The sequence below is a fragment of the Rhinatrema bivittatum genome, chromosome 3 (genome assembly GCF_901001135.1).
Source record: "Rhinatrema bivittatum chromosome 3, aRhiBiv1.1, whole genome shotgun sequence".
Lineage (NCBI taxonomy): Eukaryota > Metazoa > Chordata > Amphibia > Gymnophiona > Rhinatrematidae > Rhinatrema > Rhinatrema bivittatum.
This window is the reverse complement of record NC_042617.1, coordinates 194,132,176-194,141,074: the sequence shown is the minus strand read 5'-3', so window position 1 is coordinate 194,141,074 and position 8,899 is coordinate 194,132,176. Positions and strand designations below refer to the sequence as shown.

Genomic DNA, 8,899 nt, shown 5'->3' with positions numbered 1-8,899 from the left:
CAGCCAAGGAGAAACTGCTTAGAGAACTGAGAGAAAACAACCGATGCCTAACCTGCCTTTTAACAGGACTATTATATTACTGAAGCCCTAAAGTACTGCTCAGAGAGTAAATGGACTACAAAGAAGTAATATCTCTCATGAAGATTTCCCAAGGGAAATGGGCTTTTCCCCTAAGAGTGAATCATGATTAGGAAAACAAATAGCATAATGAAGAAAATCAGATGCCCAATTTGCTTCCTATTGTTTCATAGCTGAAGGCTCCAATTACAAAGACAGAAGTGACATCTTGAATGATCAGATAAATATGTTTCAGCCTTAGCCTTGAATAAAGTAGTGTAGTTGCCATCCTATTCCACTTAGATGCACAAAAATAAGGGTCAACAAACAAGCTGTAGGCAATATCTTTTAGTGGGCTGACTTAATACATTTATGAGCTCTGCTCCCTTCATTGGGGCAATGCAAAGAGAGCCAAGGATCAGGTACTCCCATCTACAATTTACTTATATATTCAGGCAATGTCAGTGGGGTTTTTTTCAAAGCCTTAGCCTTTAAACAACTGTAATGTTTCAGCACGCAACTGATTTCATTTAATAGGTTTTATGTGATCCGTTTCCTTACTGTTTCATAACTGGATAAATATAATACTGCAGCAAAATGTGGATTTAGTATAGAAATTTAGCAAATGATATTTACCTTCTTCTAGTATTCTTCTCTAGGTCACCTGACATACAGGCATCTCAACATCCATTTAAATTAGAGGTAGGGAGCCTCTAGTCCTCGAAGCCCACACGTCAGTCAGGTTTTCGCAATAACCCTAATGCATATGCATGAAATAGATTTGCATTAATTGAATGCAAAGCTCTTTTATGCACCCTCGTTATGGGTATCCTGAAAACCTGACTGGTGTGTGGCCTTTGAGGACCAGAAGTTCCCCACTCTTGGTTTAATAGCTGCTCATCCAGGCGCTCAGACTGGTCAGTTTAAGGGAACATTGTCCGAGCAGTCAAGGATACGTAGTGCAGTTCCGGGTGTGTGCTGAAGGAAGCTATCTGTCCACCCCTGCCTGTACATAAGTTAGCTTCCCCTCCCCCTTCCCTTCTTTATATTTAATACTTACATTTAATATCTATTTTATTACCCACCTCAACTACCCTTCCCTCTCCCCCCAAGTCCCTACTATTTGTACAGTCTCTCCCTTCTTATATTTGTAAAACATAATTCTTATACCTTTTGTTCTATATGACTAAGTTAATCGTTTTCATATGTTATCAAATGTTTTCCTGTGTTCCTTAAATGCTTTCAAATGTTCACTTATGCGTTCCATGTAATGGTTGTGCCATTTCCTCTGGCCTCCAGCTTGTTCCTTGTAAACCGGTACGATGTGCAAATGGCTATCGGTATATAAAAAATGTTAAATAAATAAATCCATACATACATAAATAAAAGTTCACATTCCCAGGCAGTCTCTGCAGTACATGGATTGTGAATGTTAGGCTTTGAGCACCACAAACAGGCTTGGTATTTTATGTAAAGGAGCCACAATCTAGAGCCACAATATGCATATATTTATTGTTGCTACCCTGAAAACTAGAGATATTAATAGTATTTGAGCAGCAGAGGTCACCAACCCTGTCCTTTGTCTACATGGGAGAGAGCAAGGGATTAAAATGGCAAAAGTCTGCAGGCTGCACATCATGACACCAATGACGGATAAGCACAAGATGAGATGAAGAAAGGAAAAGGTCTCTGCGGAGAGAACAAACAGAATAAAAGAGTTGGTCATCATGAAGATTTTTTTTTCTTGGAAACAAATGACATTATTACAGGTTTTGCAGATTGATCATTAAACCAGAAGAGACTTCTTTCTTTGTTCAAGTGGGCCTCATATATTTGTGATACTGGTTTGACCAAGGACAAGAACATCCCTCATGCTTTTAACCTCCTTCCTTACACACATTCAAAGAATGCACAAAACCACTTTTCATATTCAGTTGGCCTCTCTTGTTTGAAAACTTCTTTCTTCCAAAGTTTGTACTGCATGCACCCTATACATTCAATTTTGTATATTCTCAGTTTACTACCCCATGATCCCTCTGCATGTTTCTGTACATTGGGATCCTACAGAAATGTTCTCATCCTTGGGAGGAGGGGGGGGGGGGCAGATTTTAATCCTATCACCCTTATCAAAAAAGGGAAAAACGTTTAGTCACCAAAAAGCCTTGACCAGAAAGGTGGAAGCATATACCAGATGTGTCCATTCATTGAACAACAATGGCAAGTAATCATCTTTCCCGAGTAGCTTTACCATAATGATTTGCTTTAAGTGTGACAGCGGGATACTCTGCTTGCGATGTCCAGCTAATAGGTCATTCCTGCAAACTTGCCTAAACCTCTGTATCTATGTGTTGGACAAACTGCCTCATTTATGCTTCAGAAAAGCAACAGGAAGCCCCTCTTCCTGCTGTTTTAAGCGCTGCAAGATTAACCATCCCTGTTCCCTTTAGAACAGGACTGCATGCTCAGGGAAAGAAATGACATATACGGGTTTCTGCTAGCAAACCCAACAGATAGAGAGAGATGTCAAGAGGTGGGGGAGGCTGACGAGATTGAAATCTCTGCCCCTGCCTTAAATTTAATTTCCTGTCATTCGCAAAACAGCATGGAATCAGGCCTCCTCATAAATAGAAGAAGATATTGAGTGTGCACAATCTTTTTCTTTTCTGCTTTTCCAAACTCTTCTCCTGCATTTGCACATCTAAATGCATCAGTCACAAGATCCTCCAAAAGGCACCAGTGGAGCTAGAAGACATAAAGTTACTACAATTCTCTTACTTTATTTCTAATCTGTACGTCTGAACTGGGCAAACTGATGGACTAATCAGATAACTTCACACATGGGTATATGTTTAAAAATACACCGATTTATGGTGTAAATCGTGACTCAAAAGAGTAGGTTGTACTTTATTTTCACATGTAAAATGTATGCACATTTATTTTACAAATAGATGGGTAAAATATTCACATTTAATGCATTGAAATATGTGATTTCAATACATTACCTTTATTTGTGCACTGGCCTACATATGTGTGTATGTCATGGAGTGAACATGTGTATTTTATAACATATGCATATGTGATACATGCATCTTATAAAATAGTAAGTCAAAACTACACGTGGACACATATACATATATGCCACTGCATGCAATTCTTTTAACATTATCCTCCTAGTTAGCAGCAGCTCCGGTATACATTGTCAGTAGTTCTAGATTGTCAACATACTGCAATCTTGCTCACCAGCAGTAGCAGTAAAGTCAATAAGACCGAGTAAGAGAGCAGATAGCAATTGGGAATGAACAGCCCGAGTCAAGATAGCAGAAGTGTTGCTTGATTTCTGGGTTTCCCCACTGTTATTAGGGAATGCAGGACTCAGGATGCAAATGCAATTGTTATGAGGTGGTAGTGGTGGGAGGGGGGGTGTGTGTGCAAATATAATCTCAATTTTCCTGATTCTTGGTCATATTTTCTGAAGTTTTGGATCACTTTGGTGTAGAGACCTCTGGTTCTCTACCAGTTCAATATAAACCAATTCATGTTTGGGAGGACACAGATAAGAGTGTGGGTGGTTATCTCCCCCATGTGGGAGATGGTGGATGCTGAGTTCTTCTGATATATGAACTCTGACCACCATTTTTCCTTGTGGAATATTTGTTATGCTTCCTAAGGGCAGTTTTCTATCGCCCTCTTTAGTATTTTAATTTAGATATAAGAACTCAGACCTCCATGGAGATATTTGGTTTCTTATGGATATGGGACTTTTCTTCCACCCTCACTATCCTTTCTAATTTTGGGATCCTGCAGATTGATAAAATTTTGTTTCTTTTCTTTTATTTGAGTATACTGGGTTCTCATCAGTTGGTACTCAATCCGTTTTCCTTTTGATTGCTCTGACTTTTAAAAGTGAGGTTTCCTTTCTTTGGAGGAACCTGGGATCATCTGTATCCTGAAGGAGGGATGACTTATTGTTCTCCAAAAGGGAGAAAGGAGAGGAGAAAAAGTATCTTGGACTCCGCCAGGGTTCATATGCAGCTATAGAAAATAAGGTGTTCACTGTGTGCCATTCAGGTACAGTGAAGAGAAAGAACAGTTGTCAAAATTTGGAAAAAATACTGGGAATATTTGAAGCAATAAGTGTTAAGATCTAGGGACAGAGAAGGGCATGGGGGGAGTGATTATAGTGAAGAGGATGATTTACAGTATTGCATGTCTTGTATTGGTCATAATGTTTGGGCAGGTGAGTTAGTGGCTGTTCAGATGACATTATTTGTACTGATTTTCATGGTGTGCATTATCTGTTAAATAAAGAGCATTAAAAAAAAAAAAGAAAACTACTGGAGTGGTATGTGACTATGTTTTTTTTTTAAACATCTACACTGGACTTTCTATCCCACAAAATTCCAACCTTTTGAGATGGAAATTTAACTTGCCCTAAACCACGGGGGTAGGGAAGAATATAAAACATTGACTGAGAAGTTGGCTTTAATATCCAAAAACTTTAGTCACAAATGAATTAAGAAATATCTGTGTATAACATCACTTTAACAGATAAATCAGGCTGTAAAGAATATTCTACCTACTTCACAATGTTTCAGTAGAGTGAGTTGGAAAGCATTTAGGGCCCCAGAGTTTAATGCAATAGATGGACATTCAGAGCTTATCAGTGCTATGGCTGAATGAGTGATTACCAATGCTGCTTATCAGGATGAAAAGAGAATTGGGATATAAACAATTTACAGGGCCTAGAAGCATTGTCTCTCCTGCCCCCCTTCCCGCCCCCAGCTGAGGGAATCCTGGAGAGTCTTATGCAAGCAATAATATGGGAAGGTTTAACCTCAGACACTGCCTTTGAGATATGAGCCTTTGGGACCTCTATCTGTCACTATCTACCCAGGGGTTGCACTGGTGTATAAAGGTTGAGAGCTACACTACAAGTGATGGGAAGCAGAAAGGTGTGGAGCCTGTGAAGCCTGATGGAAGGAGAACAGAGGCTATGAAAGCTGGGAATAGAGGTGGGGGCAATCATTCCGCAGATAATTTGGTTCTCTCAGGCTTTTTGGAAAGGTTGACAATTGATGAGATTAATAGAGCTACTCTGCTCTTAACTTTAGTGTTCCCTCTTGTGCATATTTTATCAAAATAGGAAGGTCTCAGTTACGGGGCACAAGGCAGGGTTGATTCCAGGCTTTTGTAAAGCATGCACCAAGAAGTTAGTTCTCTAGGCACAGCTTACTTGATTCATCTTCCTTGCAATTGTTTGCTGACTTTATCTATTACAAGATACGCATTCTTTGAGCCCCTCCCAATTCATATTTTTTTTTAGATCTGAAGACGCCTGAGAGTCCTGAAATTCTAGGTACACTATTTTTTGATTAGCATCTAACCATTAAGGTGGTGGTAGGCAGCAGTAACCCATCTTATTAATGTTTTAACATTTACTTGAATTTTTATAACATATTTCATTTTAACTATAAATGTTTGTGTGTTTTAGTTGGAATTGTTATTTTGTTTGTTTAATAGTTATAATCTGTCCAGGGATACATTGATGTAAAGAATCAGAATATAAAATTTTACTGATTACATAAATAAGTAGGTTTTTGAATCAAGGGTATTAAACTAACATGGGTTGATTAATATATAATTCATATGGGTTTGTTCTCCTCCTGTTTTGATTACCTGTTATATTTTCTTCTTTTTGATACTCAAGCTCCCAGGTTTTTCCTTTAGATTTGTTGATTCATGAGATGGATTAGTAGTATTCATGACAGTCCCTGTGCAAATAATGCACCGGTAGACAGGATCTAGCTGCCTGTCAAAGTAAAGAAAAGCTAAGATAATGCTAAAGAAGACTAAATGTCCCAGAATTCCCGGTACCCAGTATCTCAAAGCATGAGCCAGAGTGGGTGGGGCCAGAGTGCCTCTGCAGGTTTCCCATAATTGGGGGCAAGGTGCTATAAATGAGGGAGTTCTGAGACAAGAAGGAGTCCCGGTTCCAGGTCTAGGGGGATTGCAGAGTTCCAGTGACAGCAGCAGTCCTGCTACAGAACACATGAAATGAAAGGATGAAGGAGAAGCAGAGACAGATGGGGAGCCAGCTGCAGACAGAACCTTCACACAGAGTTAAGTTAGAATTCCCTGCTTTTCTCTCTCTCTATCAGGTAGGGATGTGAATCGTTTTTTGACGATTTAAAATATCGTCCGATATATTTTAAATCATCAAAAATCGTTAGAGCCGCGATACAATAACAATTCCCCCGATTTATCGTAAAAAAATCGTAAATTGGGGGAAGGGGGAGGGGAAGGGGGAGGGCGGGAAAACCGGCACACTAAAACAACCCTAAAACCCACCCCGACACTTTAAAATAAATCCCCCACCCTCCCGAACACCCCCAAAATGCCTTAAATTACCTGGGGTCCAGAGGAAGGGTCCCGGTGTGATCTTTTACTCTCGGACCTCCGTGCGTTGTAGAAATGGCGCCGGCGCTACCTTTGACCTGTCATATGACAGGTCAAAGGTAGTGCCGGCGCCATTTTGTTTTTTTGTCCCCCGACGTCAGGAGCGTAGGAGATCGCTCCCGGATCCCCGCTGGACTCCCAGGGACTTTTGGCCAGCATACGGCTGCGCAAAATGGCGCCAGCCATATGGCAACACGATTCGACTGCAGGAGGTCGTTCCGGACCCCCGCTGGACTTTTGGCAAGTCTTGAGGGGGTCAGGAGGCCCCCCCCAAGCTGGCCAAAAGTCCCTGGGGGTCCAGCGGGGGTCCGGAACGACCTCCTGCAGTCGAATCATTTTTCCGTACGGAAAAACGATTCGCGGTAGGAGATCGTTCTGGACTCTCGCTGGACTTTTGGCAAGTCTTGTGGGGGTCAGGAGGCCCCACCAAGCTGGCCAGAAGTCCCTGGGGGTCCAGCGGGGGTCCGGGAGCGATCTCCTATGCTCCTGACGTCGGGGGACAAAAAAACAAAATGGCGCCGGCGCTACCTTTGACCTGTCATATGACAGGTCAAAGGTAGCGTCGGCGCCATTTCTACAACGCACGGAGGTCCGAGAGTAAAAGATCACACCGGGACCCTTCCTCTGGACCCCAGGTAATTTAAGGCATTTTGGGGGGGGGGTTCGGGAGGGTGGGGGATTTATTTTAAAGGGTCGGGGTGGGTTTAGGGTTGTTTTAGTGTGCCGGTTTTCCCGCCCTCCCCCCCCACTGGACCCCAGGTAATTTAAGGCATTTTGGGGGGGGTTCGGGAGGGTGGGGGATTTATTTTAAAGGGTCGGGTGGGTTTTAGGGATGTTTTAGTGTGCCGGTTTTCGATTTACACGATATTTAAAAAACCCAAACTGCGACGATCCGATTCCCTCCCCCTCCCAGCCGAAATCGATCGTTAAGACGATCGATCACACGATTCACATCTCTACTATCAAGTAGTATAGCAAAAAGGGAATTTTTTTCTCCCCCTTTCCAGATCCTAGTTAATTTTCCCTGTTTTATTGTAACTTTCTCACATCCATAATATTGTTTTCTGTATTTGAAGTTTGAATTGGGAATATTATTTACTATGTTACTCTCTACCTTACACATATTGTTAATTGTAAACCGGGTTGATGTGATTCTAGTCATGAAACCCGGTATAACAAAATAATAAATAAATAAATAAATAAAAGGGGATAAGATATAGGCGGGGGACTTTATTGCTTTCCTATGTTACATATGTGGGATTTGGGAATGTTAAAAGCTCTAGTAAGCTATGAAAGAGATTTGCTTGAAGCTCCTAAGAGTTCATTTAAAGTTACTAAGTTCACTATTGAGTGTTGACAGCTAAACCCTGCCACTGCTTGAATGTCTGGCTGCAATAGTTCAGTTCCTGTAAATGTTAAGCTCGGGGAAGGTGATTCTTTGTTTAGGACCTGTGCTGAGAAACTGCTTGAAAGTTTGGCTACAATAATGGAGTTCCTGTAAATGTTAAACTCTGGAAAGGAGATTTCTTGTTTCAAAAGTGTGCTGGGAAATTGCTTGAAGGGTTGACTGCAGTAATTAATTCCTGTATTTTCCGGCGTATAAGACGACCCCCAACTTTTCCAGTTAAAATATAGAGTTTGGGATATACTCGCCGTATAAGACTACCCTTCTGTGTCACTACATAACCGTACCCAGTATACAAAAACCAGCCAATCACAGCAAGCGATGTACCTTACCGGCGATTGGCTGGTTGTTGTATACAAATCCTGCTTGGATTGGTCAGCTCTCCCTGCCTGCCCAGCCCTCCCTATCTCCAAGACTATCAGAGCGGTAACGCATCCCTCTGGCCCGCCCTTGTATCCTATTACTGGTACCTCCTTCTCTGCCTCTCAGATCTCGCTCCTGAGGACTGCAGTGAAGTGGCGCAGACGTGCATGTGCGAGATCTGAGAGGCAGAGAAGGAGGTACCGGTAATAGAGATGTGAATCGGAACCGGAATCGGTTCTGATTCTGGTTCCGATTCACATAGTGGTTTTTTTTTCATCCGGCCCGATTGGGTTTTTTTTTTTTTGTTTTTTTTTTTTATCGGCTGCGCCCGAGTCGATAAACAAAAAACCCACCCGACCCTTTAAAACTAATCCCTCAGCTTCCCCCACCCTCCTGAACCCTCAAGACCTGCCAAATTAAATACAACCCCCACCCTCCTGACCCCTCCAAGACCTGCCAAATTAATTAAATACAACCCCCACCCTCCTGACCCCTCCAAAACCTGCCAAATTAATTAAATACAACCCCCCACCCTCCTGACCCCTCCACAAGATCTGCCAAATTAGTTTTCTACAACCCCCCACCCTCCTGACCCCTCCAAGACCTGCCAAAAGTCCC

At 41.9% G+C, this 8,899-nt stretch overlaps 1 long non-coding RNA gene across 1 annotated transcript in view; it reads right to left on the bottom strand.

Moving 5' to 3' along the window:
* Positions 1 to 1,619: 1,619 nt before the first annotated feature.
* LOC115087191 overlaps positions 1,620 to 8,899 on the bottom strand; it is a 130,941-nt gene continuing 123,661 nt past the window's right edge. The window contains exon 4 of the long non-coding RNA XR_003855455.1: positions 1,620 to 1,746. This is a non-coding gene — a long non-coding RNA (uncharacterized LOC115087191). The remainder of the gene's footprint in view (positions 1,747 to 8,899) is intronic.